General features: G+C 38.9%; 1 long non-coding RNA gene across 1 annotated transcript; it reads left to right on the forward strand.

The window, feature by feature from the left end:
• The first annotated feature begins 10,391 nt into the window (after window positions 1–10,391).
• LOC114621533 lies at window positions 10,392–13,875 on the forward strand. The gene is made up of 2 exons (XR_003711447.1): window positions 10,392–10,874; window positions 13,474–13,875. It is a non-coding gene; the product is annotated as an uncharacterized LOC114621533 (long non-coding RNA).
• The last annotated feature ends 2,673 nt before the right edge of the window (window positions 13,876–16,548 follow it).

Raw genomic sequence — 16,548 nt, forward strand, 5'->3', positions numbered from 1 at the left:
GAGCCTAAAAATTCAGAGTGCTCATACTGTTGTGACTAACAGGATCTAATCCAAGAGAGGACCATGTCAGTGTGATTTGAACTAAAAGAAATTAGAAGTTTGGTAGATTTCCTTTATGGAATAATTCTGCAAGCAAATGCTATGTGTTAACCACTGTGGGACTACAGTGGTGACAAGACAGGCCAGGCCAGCATCTATATGGAATTTATGTTTTAAGAGAAGATGGCAAGGGGCTGGAGAGATGGCTAAGCAGTTAAGAACACTAGCTGCTCTTTCAGAGGTTATGAGTTCAATTCCCAGCACCCACATGACAGCTCATAACTGTCTGTAACTCCAGTTCCAGGGGATCCAATACCATTACACAGACATACATGCAGGTAAAACACCAATGTATATTGCTTAGGGGTTTACTGCTGTGAACAGACACCATGACCAAGGCAACTCTTATAATATTTAATTAGGGCTGGCTTACAGGCTCAGAGGTTCAGTCCATTATCATCAAGGTAGGAGCATGGCAGCATCCAGGCTGGTATGGTGCAGGCAGAGTTCTACATCTTCATCTGATAGCTGCTAGTGGAAGACTGACTTCCAGGCAGCTAGGGTGAGGGCCTTAAGCCCACACCCACAGTGACATACCTACTCCAACAAGGCCATACCTCCTAATATTGTCAGTCCCTGGACCAAGCATATACACACCATCACACATATATAACAAAAAATTAAGTTTTTAAAAGAGAAAGTACCAAACAATGTATGCTTCAATAAGGCTAGTCCTTATTGAATATGAAGGAGTGACAGTTGAACTTTCACTTTCATTCATGAACCTGGACAGGCAAGCTCTGTTATCTCATCTGAGTTCATTGACAAGTGAGCTGGAATCAGATAATATGTGCCTAGGGTTGGGCTGAGACATTTTGGCTACAAGAGAATATGAGCATTAAAACCAACATAAACAAGACTAACAACTTCCCCAGATTTGGACCCCGAATGGGCTTCCATACAGACAGTAAATCAAGGATTAGACATCTTGTTACAGAAAAGAATTGACTTCAGACAGAAAGGGATGAGTGTTTATGGGAGAATATTAAGAAAGGACGTGCGTGCTATGATCTTGCTTGATTAGCTTTGTGGAGTAGCCCTGGCCTTTCACCCTTGGAACAAGCACAGATAGGCTCTTTGTACACGCAAGACTTTGTTGTAAGGGAGGATTTAAAGAAAAGATGCCAATTGCCTTAAGAAAGGTGTTCCTTCCTTTTTCAGATCAGTCGGCTAGATTATGATGCTAGTGAGAGTATTCAGGACTACACAAGTGAGATCTCTGATCAGCAGTGTATGCATCACCTGAGAGCCTGGTTAGACCAGAAGAATCTCGAGCCACACTCAGACTCAACATCTACAGTTTTTGTTTTTTTGGAAAGACTTTAGGGGATTCATATCCACACAAAGTTGAGAAAGTTCTTATTTGGGATTTAGGCCACTGTTTTCCAAACTTAGCCCTACTTCAGAATGACCTGAGAGTTGAGGGATAGGCTAGGCATGTTTTTAAGCTCTCCAGAGAATTCTGATGTGCAGCCAAGTTTGAGAACACTTATTTAGACCACAGATTGAGCCCTAATGTGATTGGTGTCTAAAAATATGGGCCATGTGGCTACACAAAGAACCAGATTTATAGTATAATTCTATCAGCTACAACCCTCTACCAATGAAGGGAAATAGCAGCCCCTCACCCAAGCCCATCCTTTCGCATGAAAGCTGGTAAGTAATGGAGAATGGCTATTCTGGTAACTGGGTGGGACAAGTGTCAAGGGCATTGAGAATTCCTTTCCAGCAGATGGAATCATTTATCAGCTGGATTAGACAGCAGCGATATCTCATTTATATGCAGTGATTTTTTTCCCCTCTTCACTAGGGATTAACTCCACAGAAACACTCAGAAAAACTAGCCTGCCTGCTACTCACCCTATTCAGTTTAAATTTATTTTATGTAATTGTATGCAATAATTTATCTGTGAAATTCCTCCAGGGAAAGAAGCCACATGGATAGCTCAAGCTGCTGAAGACAGTAAATAGAAAGGTCTTATGCATTCATTAAGTCATAAAGCAAACAGCAGAGGATTGGTGGACAAGAGAAAGTAGTTACTGAACATTCATGAAAGGATACCTTTGGGTCTGCGCACCCTTCTTCCATGTCTGTCTGTCTCCTTGAACAATTAAATCTATATGAGTCCTTTCAGGGTTTTAAATGAATATCAAATCATGGAAACACACAAGCCATACACTACTTTAAGAATTCTAATATATTAAATTCCCCATGGTCCTAAAGCTACATTAACTGAGACATTGTTAGAGGGAAGCATATGTGAAGTTTTATCCTGATGCTCAGAAGGGAGGCTGCAGTGAGCTTTTCATTATGATTCAAGCATGCATGCTTGTAATAATAAGTGAAAACTGGTACTCTGAGAGTAGACATTCTTTATGTTAGAGATATGAGAGTACTAAGACCTCTGAGTGCTGTGGTCTTCCAAACTGATGTCCATGGTAGCTAAAAATGTGCTTACAGTGTAACACTGAGATTTGAAATTCAGATATGTGTTTCAAAGTGTGCATGTGCACGTTGGGAATTCCCTCTGCAAGTCTACCACTGTACATGGGGTCCGTGAGTAAACGTAGCAGGTCGGATCCACTGGAAACAGGTTAATACAAGGAGTTTTATCCCCACCCACTTCCTCCACCACCATAGCATTTTGTTCCCACAAAGTTCGTGGCTCTTGATTAAAGGTAAGTGTTGGGACTTTTCATACACAAAAAACTGCAAGTGTAAACCCCCACTCTTCTCTCTCAAGTGACATGTATTCTATGAGAATATTTTCCATTAAGATTTTTTAAAATGAGGCTGAAGAGATGACTCGGTGGTTAAATGTTCTTTCAGAGGACCCTAATTTGGTTCCTAACGCCCAAGTAAGGGTGACTCACAAACATCTGTACATCTAACTCTAGGGGATCCATTTTCCAATTCCCTTGGCTAGCTTCCATGGATGAACACACATACACACACACCACAAATACTACAATTAAAATAAAATATTCTTATAAAAATAAAACAAGAATTTATGTAAAAAAAAATTTCCCCAGTACCTTAATTGTATTTAATCCCTTCTAGACAATGTATATAGCACAGAATTCTATGAAATAGTAAACTGAATTTCCTCCTTTTTGCCTTTCCTATTTTAATGCCTCTGTATCCTTACTGTTGCAAGAAGTACATGCTTCTACAGGATCGAAAATGGTGCTGTGGCAAAGGGGAGATGGCTACACCATTGGTTTTGTATCACTGAAAACAAAAGTATAAGTGTTAATTATTAAATCTGCATAAACATTGGTTCTTGAGTTCTCACATACTCCGTTCATGATCCTGAAAGGAAAGACTGGAAAGAGGAAGGCATGATAGCTCTGTTGTATAAATAACTTTCCACAAAAGCATGAGGACCACAAATTAGATCCCCAGCATCTATACAAAAAGATAGGTGGACATGGAGCCCTGCTTGAAATCCCCGCGCTCCAGAGGTAGAGGCAGAATTTCTGGGACAAGCTGGCTAGATAAACCAGCCAAATCAGTGAGCTTCAGACTCAGCAAACGAGCCTGCCTCAGTAAAGAATAATAAAGGACAATACCTAACATCAATCTCTGGCATGCACATGCATGTGTGCTCACACTCTTGTGAACACACACACACACATCACACACACACACACACATGCAAAAAAAGAATGAAAGACTTGGGTGGTAAGCAGGGGTGAAGAAAGATGTATCACAGGTAGGAGATCTGACTACTGAAGTACATAGATACAAAATTGGGTTGTTTGTAGCCTTGTTCATATTTTAACATTCAAAATAGATTGTAAGAGAAATTTGAACACTTGAGTGTACCAAATGTCCTAGGTTAGGTTGTGATCAGTATAGGTAGAAAGAATGAAGCCAAACTCAGCATGTTACCAAAGATACCAATGGAAAGCCTATCAGAATTAAAAAGTGGGCATTTGTGAAACCATAACAGTCAATGAGAAAGTAGGATTTTGAAAAATTCCCACCACATAGCATATCATGTACCCTGTTCCAGGTGACCAGTACCATTTCCTCAGGAGCCTTAAGTGGATTAACGTCCTCCTAGCAACCTTGAGGGCATAACTGTGCAAGCAACCCATTTTGTAGACTATTGCAGGGGCTGGGATGGTTCTCTGAGCCAAGAATCTAGCACAGCCTGATTTCTAGCCCACAGTGAAATACAGTGATGAAGTCTGAACTGTCAGCCCAAGACTTAGCAAGTTGTTTCCACTCTACCATCAAGTCTACCAAAATCCTTAGGAAAAGTAGTCTTTCACCAGGAAAGCCCAAATGTGGCCCCAAAGCCCATTCTCCTAAGCACATTCACAGCCTATATTTAAGCCAGCACACTACTAGTAATAGAAACTAACAAAAAAGTACAATGGAAAAAAAGAGAAGGGGGATAACATCTGAATAAATGTGGGGCATACCCTAAGATGAATCAGCTGCTGTAGCCTCAGCCTGAGAGTTTTGTATCCTCAAATTGGAAAACAATCATAACCAGGAGGCCAAAGTTCTCTGGGTTCTACTCCTTACCACGACAAGGTGACAAGGTGATCTGCCTACAGACAACAGATAACCATCATGTTGATTACTATTTGCATCTGGTTCAGTTCGATGTTTCTCTATGTCTGGTTCAGCTGAAGAAAATCAAGCACTTCCTTTTGACATTCTAATAATAAATCAGGTTTGTTCACTGGTATATTTTGAAGATCTCCTAATGTCATCTATCCCATTCATGTGAAAAAAAAGAAACAGAGATTGGATTAATTTTAAAATCCCCAAGGCTGTTTTGGGACCATAAAGAGTTAGGATAGATGTGGGGGACTCTACAACTGGCCCCAGTGTGCCTTTGGAGGTTGGAAAATATTCAATGTGTATTTTTTCACTAAAAAACTTGCAGCAAGAATATTCATAGCAGCTTTATTTATAATAGTTTCCCACTAGAATCAACTCGAGTATCCATTACTAGAAGAATGGATAACAGAACTATGCTCTAGGAATCAAATCCTACAAAACATTAACAGAAAACAACCCTTCACACAACAATATGGATGGATATCTCAGGCAAAATATAAAGTGAAAGAATAGACAAATGAGGGTACTATTCCATTAATAAGAAATTCAAGAGCAGATAAAACTAAGCAATTCTCAGAAGTTACTAGGGTCATTTCAAAGAGCCAGAAGAAGAAATTAGAACTACCATACGATCCAGCAGTACCACTTATGGGTATACATCCAGAGGAAATGAAAGATGTATCTTAGGCAGACATCTATCTATACGTTCATGCTCCTTGCAGCACTATCCATAAAACCAAGATATGGAAACACCATATGTGTCCATCAACAGATGGATGAATAAGAAAATGTGTGTATGTGTGTCGGAATATTATGTTTGCAAGGAAGTAAATCCTGGTGTTTATGATAACATAGATGAACCTGGAAGGCATGCTAAGTGAAATAAGCCAGACAGCACAGGACAGCTCCTGATTGCATGATTTCACTCTGCAGCTAGAGTCTAAAGAAAGCAAACACAGTGGAAGTGTGGAAATAGAGGTGCTTGGTGGGAGGAAGAGGTTAGGTAATTTTTTTTGGGGGGGGGGTCAAAAGAACAAGCTCAGTTTCAGTAAGTTCTGGATGTTGAATGTACAGCATTGTCACTATAATTGATAATGCATACTTTGAACATGTTAAGAGAATTGATCTTCATCTTCTCACATACACAAGAGGAGCTGAGGGGCCGGATATGATAATTAACTTGATTGTGGTAATCATATATCAAAATAACATACTGCATACCTCAAATATACATCTTTTGTTAACAATTATGGCATCATTAAGTGATAGATAAGAAAGATTTTAAGAATCCTCTCTTGAGAACTTCTACTTTCCATATTAACTCCCCAGAAATATCCCTAACTCAATTTCCCCTAATGTCTAGGGGTGACCCAGAAATGTCCCTAACTCAATTTCCCCTAATATCTAAGGGTGCCTCATTCTGCTGCTCCTATGCCAGAACCCAGTGTTTAAATTACTCACAAGCAAGAAGTAGTGTAACATTTCAGAATTAAATGGCAGTCAGCAAGTAACAATGTCTCCGAAATATCCCCAGTGCAGTCCTCAGTGGCACACTGACATTCATATATAGGGAAGAGAGCTGTGCCGCATGTATGCAGAATGGCCAGGAGATGAACTGAGAGAGACACGGGTCTCAGCTTAGGGCTAAGGATTTTTTGAGTGCCTTGCATGTTCTTTTAAGTGGTCTGCCCTTCTATATCTTCATCTACAAAATGAGAGTGGAAATAGATGTTTCTGAACACCCGGAACTAATGACTCCTCTTGTTCTTTGAGGATTTGCTGGTCTTAAGACAGTCAGGAACCAAGAGTATTATCTTTTTCATGAATCCCTGATAGGGAATCACACAGTGTGGAAGCATTCATTAAAATACTACACTACTTTAAAAAACACAAAACTCAGAATAACAACAGCACAAATAAAATCAGACAATGTAATATTGAAAGAATATCACCTATGCAAGGAAGAATTGGCAGAAAAAAAAGTTGATTTCTGATTTAAAAGAACTATAGAAAAAGAATTGTCAATTCCAACAAAATGATCTACCCTCATGCCTGAAACAGCAGCAGACCATGCTAACCACATGGAACAACACTGATAAAGAGTTTGAAGCAAAGTGCTGTGGAACAGAAATACACAAGGCAACTCAGTACCTTATAAGCCTGTCTTAGGGTTTCCATTGCTGTGAAGAGACACCGTGACTAGGGCCACGCTTATAAGAAACAAACAAACAAAAACCATTTAATTGGGGCTGGCTTACCGTTTCAGAGGTTTAGTCCATTATCACCATGACAGAAAGTATGGCAGCACGCAGGCAGATAAGGTGCTGGAGAAGGAGCTGAGAGTTCTACATCTTGATCTGAAGGCAGTCAGGAGGAGACTGATTCATTCGGCATAGTTTGAGCTTAGGAGAACTGGAAGCCTGTCCCCACAGTGACATAGTTCCTTCAATGTCATACATACCTCCAATAAAGCCACGACTCCTAATAGTGCCACTCCTTATAGCCACATATGTAAACACATGAGTCTATAGGGCCAAACCTATTCAAACCACCACCACACCATTTTATTAGTCAAGTGATTTACTTTACATCCTGACTAGTTTCCCTTCCCTCCTCTCCTCCCAGTCTTTCCTTCTCATCCTGCCTTTATCCACTCCTCAGTTTCTCTTCAGAAAAGGGGAGGCGTCCCATGGCTATGAACCAGCCCTGGCATATCAAATTGAAGTAAGACTAGACACATCTTTTCCTATTGAGGCTAGGGAATTGGAAAAGATCATCCTGAGTAAGATAACCCAGACCCAGTAAGACAGACAAACATGATATGCATTCATTTATAAGAGGATATTAGCTGTAAAGTAAAAGATAACCATGCTACAATCCACAGACCCAAAGAAGCTAAGTATCAAGGGGGATTAAAGGGGAATGTGTGAGCTTCATTAAAAGGGGGAAATAGAATAGATATCATTGGTAGATGGGGGAAGGAGAGTGGATGAGAGTGAGGATGGAGATAGAACAGGAGGCATCAGAATTGAGGAAGATGGAGAGTACTGGGAGACACAACTGGAATGGGAGAGGTGCAGCTCTAGAATGAACTAGAAACCTAGAGCAATACAAATTCCCAGGAATCTTTGAGGGTTACCCTAGCTAAGATTTTTAACAATGGGAAATTTAGAGCCTGAAATGGCCATCTTCTTTAACAAGTCAAGACTTCCAATGAAGGGATTGTGACACCAACTCAGCCACAAAACCTTTGACCTACACTTTGTCCTGCCTACAAGATGTGCTGTAGTAAAGATGGAACAGAAATTGAGGGAATGGCCAACCAATGAGTGGCCCAGCTCGTATCCCATGCCATGAGAGGAAGCCCAACCCTGAGACTGTTAGTGATATTCTGCTACACTTGCAGACAGGAGCCTAGCTTAACCATGCTCAGAAGGGTTTGACCTAGCAACTGATGGAAATAGGGTGCAGAGACTCACAGTCAAACATTAAGTAGGGCTTGGGAAACCCTTTGGAGGAGGTGGAAGAAGGATTGTAAGAGCCAGGCGTCAAGGAAACAACAAGAAAACCTACAGAATCAAATAACCTGGACCCACAGGGGCTCACAGAGACTGGACCACCAGCCAGCGAGCATGTATAAGCCATTTTTAAAAGGAACAGAAATTCCACAGGCAGGAATCAAAGGAGATGAACTCTGTGATTTCCCCAGCTTACTTTCTTGAAAGAGTTTCATTGCCATCATGAAGGAAGCAGGAACTCTCTGAGGTCAAGTCTCTGAATTGAACAGACAGTTGATTCCAGAAGAGTAACTAGGGTTTTCAAGACAGAGTACTGTATAATGGAGAGCTATACAGAGAGAGAACTTTAGAAAGCTACAGAAGGATACAGAGGGACTTAAATCATCCATAAAGTAGAGATCACTGTACGTATGTGGAAAGTACCAGAAATTGTGGAAAGAACTACCCAAAAGGACTAGTGGGAATATTACTTGGGGCTCAGGTATAGATATCATCCTTGTTTCCACTAGCCAGGCTAGTACAGGATTCAAGGAGCTTTCCTCCCTGGTATTGAATAATTACCTCTAGAAGAATCATAGCTTTGGTCACCCTAAAAAGATCTTAAAGACTTACAAGTGTGAAATTGTTTTGAAGTCGTTAAAATGCACTTCAGAGCAAACCTCAAGAGTTTCTATAGGGAAACAAAACTGTCTAGTACTGAAAAAGGCAAAATTTAAAATGTCTGGCACCTAATAAAAAGATGATCAGGTATGCAAAGACTTGCAAAAAATAATCCCATAGTGAAAAGAAAAAAGCAATCGATCAAATTGACCCAGGAGTTAAAACAGATGGTTAACTATAATTTTATTTGTCCAGATTTGATGAAAACTCTAAACCCAGAGTAAATTGAAAAAAATCAGAATCACAAGACAGAAGAAAAGTACACTAAACAATATCTTAAAGAACTTACTGAAAACTTCTGAGGAAGAGGGAAATGTAAAAGCCAGAAGAGAACGAATAGATTACATAAAGGAAACGGGTAAAGATGTCCATAAACTTCTCTTCAAGTGGGGAAAAGTATTATGCAGGAAGAGTGTGCAATAACATTTTTATTGTAATTAAAGAAGGCAACAATCCTGTGATTAAAGACGCACAATCTAAGTAAGTCCTAAACTAGCTAACAAAACTCAAAAGGTATAATTAGTAATTCAATAAGTGGGCTTGATTAAATTGTGGAATATTCAAACTGATGGTGGGGGAAAACTAAGAAACAAATGAACCTATCTAAAGTGTATAAATTGATAAGTGGTGATGTGCATATACACACATGTAGTTGTCACAATCAACATCTATCATGTCTACTCTCAAATCTCCTCAAAGAAGCAGGCATTTTCTATATATGAATTCTCAAAAACTACAAACAAACAAATGAATAATCTGAAACAGAAATTTTAAAAATCTCACTTACAGTTAAATTATTTTTAAATATATATATATATATATGTGTGTGTGTGTGTGTGTGTGTGTGTGTGTGTGTGTGTGAGTATGTATCATAACTGTCTTCAGTCACACCAGAAGAGGGCATCAGATCCCATTACAAATGGTTGTGAGCCACCATGTGGTTGCTGGGAATTGAACTCAGGACCTCTGGAAGAGCTGTCAGTGCTCTTAACAGCTGAGCCATCTCTCCAGCCCTACAATTAAATTCTTAATGATAAAAATGACAAAAGAGTACCAAACCTATAAGCTGAAAACTAAAAAAAAAATTATTGCTGACAAATTACTGAAAATCAAAATAGATATACATATATATCATGTTAATTGTTCAGAAGACTCAACAGTGATGAGATCTTAGTTCCTATAAACTGACAAATTCAATATAGCCTCAATAAAAACTCTGGAAGGCTTATTGTATCTTATAAAATTTGTATGTATGATATTAAAACTCATATGGAAATGTAAAAGAATCACCATAGCCAAAATAATTCTAAGAAAAGACTTGGAAGTCTAAATAACAGAGCAACAGAGCTATCAGATGGTTGAGTTTTCACAAAGGTTCAAAAGCAAAGGAACAAATTACAACATTGAAAAATGTGGAAAGGTTTGACTGGCTACATACTCAAAGAAATTGTAGTCACGCTTTCATAAAAATTAATTACACATTTAATGTAAAACCTAAAAACTATAATCTCCCTATGGGGAGCCAAGGGAGCCTTGAGTGACTCTATAAGGCGTGGATGAAGTTCTGGGTGAGTGTGTGTTATTGACAAGGACCAATATACCTAGGATCTATGGAGACTGGGAAAACTTCCCTTCCTATGAGTTTCAGAGGCAGAGCAAAACCTTTCACTAATCCAAACACAGGTGTTTGCAAATGACTGACCAGTGTGTACACAATTGCAACTTCCTCCTTCTGGAGGATCGCATCCTAAGACTGCTTTCCTACAGAGATCTCCTACAAGACTAGTTAGCCCCTTCTCATGCTGTATATGGTAAATGCCCTGTGGCTCTGGGTTGTTTCATAGTATTGATCCATCAGAGCGAGGACAACACACCTGACCCCTTCTGTATGTGTATCTGTCCTTTCTTCATTGTTTCATCTCCCTAGTCAAATTTCCAGGACCAAGCCATGCTGGAGGTGGCAAAATTCTAGAAAAAAAAGAAAAAGGACCACATGTCACACAAGGATTTCTTAGGTAAGACATCAATAAGAGAATGAAAAGACAAGCAAAAGATTGGAATAAAGTCTTTGAAAATAATGTATCTAGTAAATGATTTGTGTCTTGAATGCATTTTAGAAGCTCTCAAAGAAATCAATCCTAATAACGTGGGCAAAATAGTTGAACAGATATTTCTCTAAATAAGATACACACAACCACTGCTAAATAAGTACATAAGACTGTGTTTGATAACATTGATCATTAGGAAAATGGAGAGTCAAATCATAATTGTTTAATAGTTAACAGTAAATCATAATTAACTTATGTATTTATGGCAATGACCAAAATTAAAATGATTTACTATATAAATGCTGATTACCATACCACTTGATATGCCTATATATTGTAGATAGAATTATCTATTGGTAAGTAAATGGGTGACTAGATTGTAAAATACTTATACATTGGAAAATAAAATGTGAATAACAACCAATCCACAAAGGAACCCAGGTGGCTATCACAAGACCAAGTGAAAGAAACCAGCCAAAAAAAATGTATTATAGGATTCCATTTATATAAAACAATGGGAAGTACAAATCCCTTCATAGCAAGGAAAATCAGATTAAAGGTTGCCTGGGTGCTGGGCTGGTGATAAAGAGTGATGAAAAAGAATGAGATTTGGGAGTAGACATTGCAGATGTCTACTGTCATGATCATATTTGTGATGGTTTTAGTGTATATACGCATTATCACTTCTCAATTTATACACTTTAGGTAGGTGCTTTTAGTGAATGTGAAATATGTATGTGCTACTCAAGAGAAATGCAACATCTCTTCTCTAAAAAAAGTTAAAAAGTTCACAACAGCATTTTCCATAATAGCCTCACTGGACAACAACAGGGGGACAGAGCCATTACAAAGTCCCCTTCAATTACTGGAGGTCAGATCTCTATCCCTGCATTCACAAGATTAGAATTGCCACAGCCCTTCTATACTTAGAGAAGGGAGGAGATGTCAGGGGCAGCCCTGCTTACACACTGAAGGCCTAAAATCAGCCATAGGCTTAAAATCAGCAATAGGCCTGTCATACATGTATACTAACACCAAGTCTTGGGTCTCAGTGGAAAAACATTAAAACAGATAGCTATAAGCTAATGTCAACAGGCAGCTTTTGTGGAAATTTACCAGCCTGAGTAGTCATAGACCTTGTAAATAGGTAGCCTTGGCAGACAATACCAACTTAAATAAGGACAAGTGAGTCATAGGCAGAGTCACAGTGACCTGTCCCCTGAACCTTCACCCAGCCGATACCCGGTTCTGAAAGATATCTGTATTCCCCCCGAACACCCACGCTCCAGTGTCATCCCCTTCCCCACATCCTGCCTTTCTGTGTTTATAACCCCTGTGTGAATGAATTACGATTTGAGAAAAAATAAATAAATTATTGAAAAAATAAAAATAATAATAAAAAATATTTCCACCTTAAAAAAAAAAAAAGAACAGCTGCATGCTTTTCCTGGCTACATGGTTGCCAGCTCAAGTCAGTGAAGGAATGGAACGCCTTTCTTTCAAATCTTTTTATTAGTATAAAATACATTGTCTTGTTACATACAGTTTCTATACCTGTAAAGAGAAACCATGACCAAGGCAACTCTTATAATGGAAAATATTTAATTGGGGCTGGCAGAGGTTTAGTCCATTATCATCATGGCAGGAAGAAGCATGGTAACATACAGGCAAACATGGAAGAAGAGCTGGAGAAGAGCTCAGAGCTCTACATCTTGATCCACAGGCAGCAGGAGACTGTGACACACCAGTCAAGGCTTGAGCTTTTGAGATTTCAAAGCTCACCCCTTTGATGCGCATCTCCCAACAAAGCCACACCTACTCCAACAAAGCCCCACCTCCTCCAGCAAAGGCACAAGTCTTAATAGTGCCACTCCCCATGAGCCTATGAAAGCAATTTTATTCAAAGCACAGACATATAGGAATTATTTATAAATTATAAATATGTTGGCAAAATTTCACAAACAACACCACCTACAAACTTTGACAAAGGCCAAAAATGGAGTAATTACACATTCCCAGAAACTCTCCAGTTTTTAGAACAAAATGCTTTTTGAACAGTGTTAAGTGTATTCATATGGTTGTGAAACAGAATGCTGCAAGTTTTTCATCTTGGGGACCTGAAACTCTGTCCCCATTAGCCAAGTCCCTATGCTCCCCTCTCTGGAGTCCCTGTAAAGTATCACTTCACTCGCTGTCCCTAGGAATTTGATTAGAGATCTTATGTAAGTAAAATCATGTGCCTTGTGGACTTATTTCACTAGGTGTAATTCCCTCCAGGATGTTTATCTGTGTCTGTGTCGTCATAGACACAAGGTTTCCTCTTGCGTTAAATCCCACTGACATTCCACACTGTTTTCATTTTGATACATTTTGCTTGTTCAGGGGCATTATACCTGTTGACTATTGTGAATTATGCTGCTATGAACATAAACATGTCTTCTACCAGGAACAAGAGCAAAATTTGTTGGTCCTAATGTCTGCAAGTGTTTTCAAAGTATTTGTAAGTATCACTTAATCTTCACATCAAGGATATGAATTAAGGAGTGTTTTTCTTCCCATTTTACAGATTAATAAACCAAGAAGCAGGCCACTTTCCATGAGGTTGCACCAGTGGAGCTGGTGCCACTGAGTCAGTAGGAGCAGCAACGGACTCTTCACTTGATCTTAGCCAAAAGGCGGAGAAGCAATAGCAATGGACTCTTACCCAGCATGCCCTGCTGCCTCATTTTTATTTTCTAAAAGGGACTCCTATGCAGTACTGCTCATGCATGCACTCAAAAATGTTTAGGTTACCCCATTACAGTTCCCCTTAATTAAAAACATGAATATTCCCCCTTAAAACCTCAAATTCCACTCAGTGTTGAATATTCCCCCTTAAAACCTCAAATTCCACTCAGTGTTGACTCATTTACAAAGTTGACTCATGCAAAGACCGAAAGCATGTTTATTAAACACTCAAGCTTCGAAATTCCTTTTCTTTTTCTGGATAAGCATTTCAGATACACTGTACCTTGGAAAGAAGAAATCAAAATTAACTTCATGTACTCCATTCTATAAAAAGTTATTAGCAATTAGTACAGACTTAAGGGGAGGGGAGTAATTAGCCTTCTTGCTCTGAAAATTAATGGGTCTCTTTCATTATACCCCTAAGGGATATTTTACCCAATAACATTCCATTTCAGATTAATGTAAAACGAAAAGTACATCATTTGAGAATGCTGCTTACATAAGGATTACAAATTGCAAATCTCGCCAAGATTAACAGAGAAGGAAGATCAAGCCCAATAACACACCATTAATAATTTTAGACAGGATGAAAGTAATGAAATCAGTGTGTCAATCATTTCATCAGAATCAAGAAACCATAATGTGTTTTGAAAGCATGGCCAAGCTTGTGTAAAGAGAGAATTGATGTCGTTCTTTATAGATTAAGCTAAGCTTTTACCAATGAGTTGATATGGACAGGTGACCAAATAAATGGAATGTATCCCATAAATTCCTGCTTCAAAATGAAAAAAAAATCTGGTCACAAAAACATTTTTTTTCTTTTCTAGGGAAAATTAGTTTCACTTTTTCTGAACAAAAGGCAAGAAAAGCATTCAAGGAAGCTCAAGTTACATGACAACCACTCCAAGTGAACCGCTAGGGGGCAGAAACAAACCTGCCTACCAGGTTACTGGGAGAATCCATTCATGATCAGTGGCTGCAGACTGACTGCTATAATTGTCTCCACAAAATTCAAACAGACTTTGTATCTTATTTCCTCTGGAGGAAAAATAAAAAAACAAAAACAAAAACAAAAACAAAACAGGATCCAGCTTTGGAGTGTGGGTGGAGGGAGGTCAGTAAGTAAAATGCTTGCTGTGCAAGAGTGAATTCAAAGCCCCAGGACCCGAGTAAATCTGGGCATGAAAGAGCACATCTACAACTCTAGGACTGCTTCAGTGAGATGGGAGGCAGAGACAGGAAAATCCCCAGAAGTTTGCAGACCAGCTACCCTGGTGCATGCTGGAGCAAACAACACGTGAGCCTGTCTCAGACAAGATGGGAAAGTGACTAGTGATGCAGGAATTTGTCCTATGATCACACATACGCTCTGACACATGCTTAACTATACTCATAGACATGAGCAAGCATACATACACACATATATCATAGACTTACACAAGACACACACATGTGCACCTACATGCGCATGTGTACACACACTAACACACGCAAACACAAAATGAAAATAAAACCCAGGAGTCAAGTTATAATTGATCATTTTCTAGTACCTGATAGTTTGCTTAAGTAACCATTGGCAAGAGATATTTGCCCAAGAGCCTCAGCAGATGTAATGTGAAGACACATAATTCTAGCTTACCTTCTGTTCCTCCCACCTCCGGTTTTATATTCTTCTTCATCCTGATTGTAATACTACCATCTTTTTAAAGCCGGTCATTGTTGGCTTACTCTTTTAGCTCCCTGTGCCACTGGGAGACTTTGGATCTGGTTGCAGAACTAATATGCAAGTGAACCTTACTTTCTAAGGGATCCCATTGCCACATTTAACCTATATCATGTCATTCCCTGACAAGTATAGAGTCCAGTTCTCCCACTCAAGGGCATACTAATATTCAGCTACTAAATTCAGATCAAGCCTCTGAATTCTTTGTCTTAGCCAACTGAGAATGACTAAGATATTTTTAAGTGACTACAAATGCCAGTGTAGATGTTGAGAAAGGGGAACACTAGTCACTGTTAGTGGGAGTGTAAATTGATACAGCCACTATGGAAATCGGTGTGAAAGTCTATCAAGAAATGGGAGCTCTTATTCACTGTCAGTGGGAGTGTAAATTGATATGGCTACAGTAGAAATCAGTGTGAACGTCCCTCACGAAGAAAAAAACAATTAGAAACAGTTCTGCCATATGATCTTGTACCACTCCTGGATAGATTCCCAAAGGACTTGCCTATCCTATCGCAGAGATACCTGCTCATACTGCACTTCCATTCGCTATAATTAGCAAATACAAGTAGCTCAGATGTCTACCTGCTGATGGATAAATAAAAATATGACACATTTATACAACTAGAATATTATTTGTGCTGGAAAGATCAATGCAATCATGTAATTCACAAGTTAACAGATGAAAGAAACTAGGAAATATTATACTCAGTGAGGTTACCCAGGCTCAGAAAGACAGACCCTTCACATTCTCACTCATATGTGGAGATTAGATTTGAATCTTTATATGTGTGTATATATATATATATATATATATATATATGTTTAAGTAGGAGTATGCATAGGAGTCAGGAAACTAGTAAGGGGCAGGGTGGGGATTTAATTGGAAGGGAGATAGAACACAGGTTGTATAGGGGGAGAAAAGGGAATAATAAACCCAAAAGGGTTAAATGTAGTGGGGAGGATAGGAGAGAAAAGTAAAGGAAAGAGTAAAGGAGGGATAACTAACACTAAAAACCTTTGAAATGCCATATGGAAACCTACTGTAGAAATTTCCATATGTATACGTGTATGTGCATGTATATTATGTATATGATGTGTATGTACATGTGTATGTATATATGTGTGTACATACATATATACACATATATGCACATATATGTGACACTTATACTCATATATTTATATGTA

This window comes from Grammomys surdaster, unplaced genomic scaffold (genome assembly GCF_004785775.1).
Source record: "Grammomys surdaster isolate TR1022 unplaced genomic scaffold, NIH_TR_1.0 182, whole genome shotgun sequence".
NCBI classification, from domain to species: domain Eukaryota; kingdom Metazoa; phylum Chordata; class Mammalia; order Rodentia; family Muridae; genus Grammomys; species Grammomys surdaster.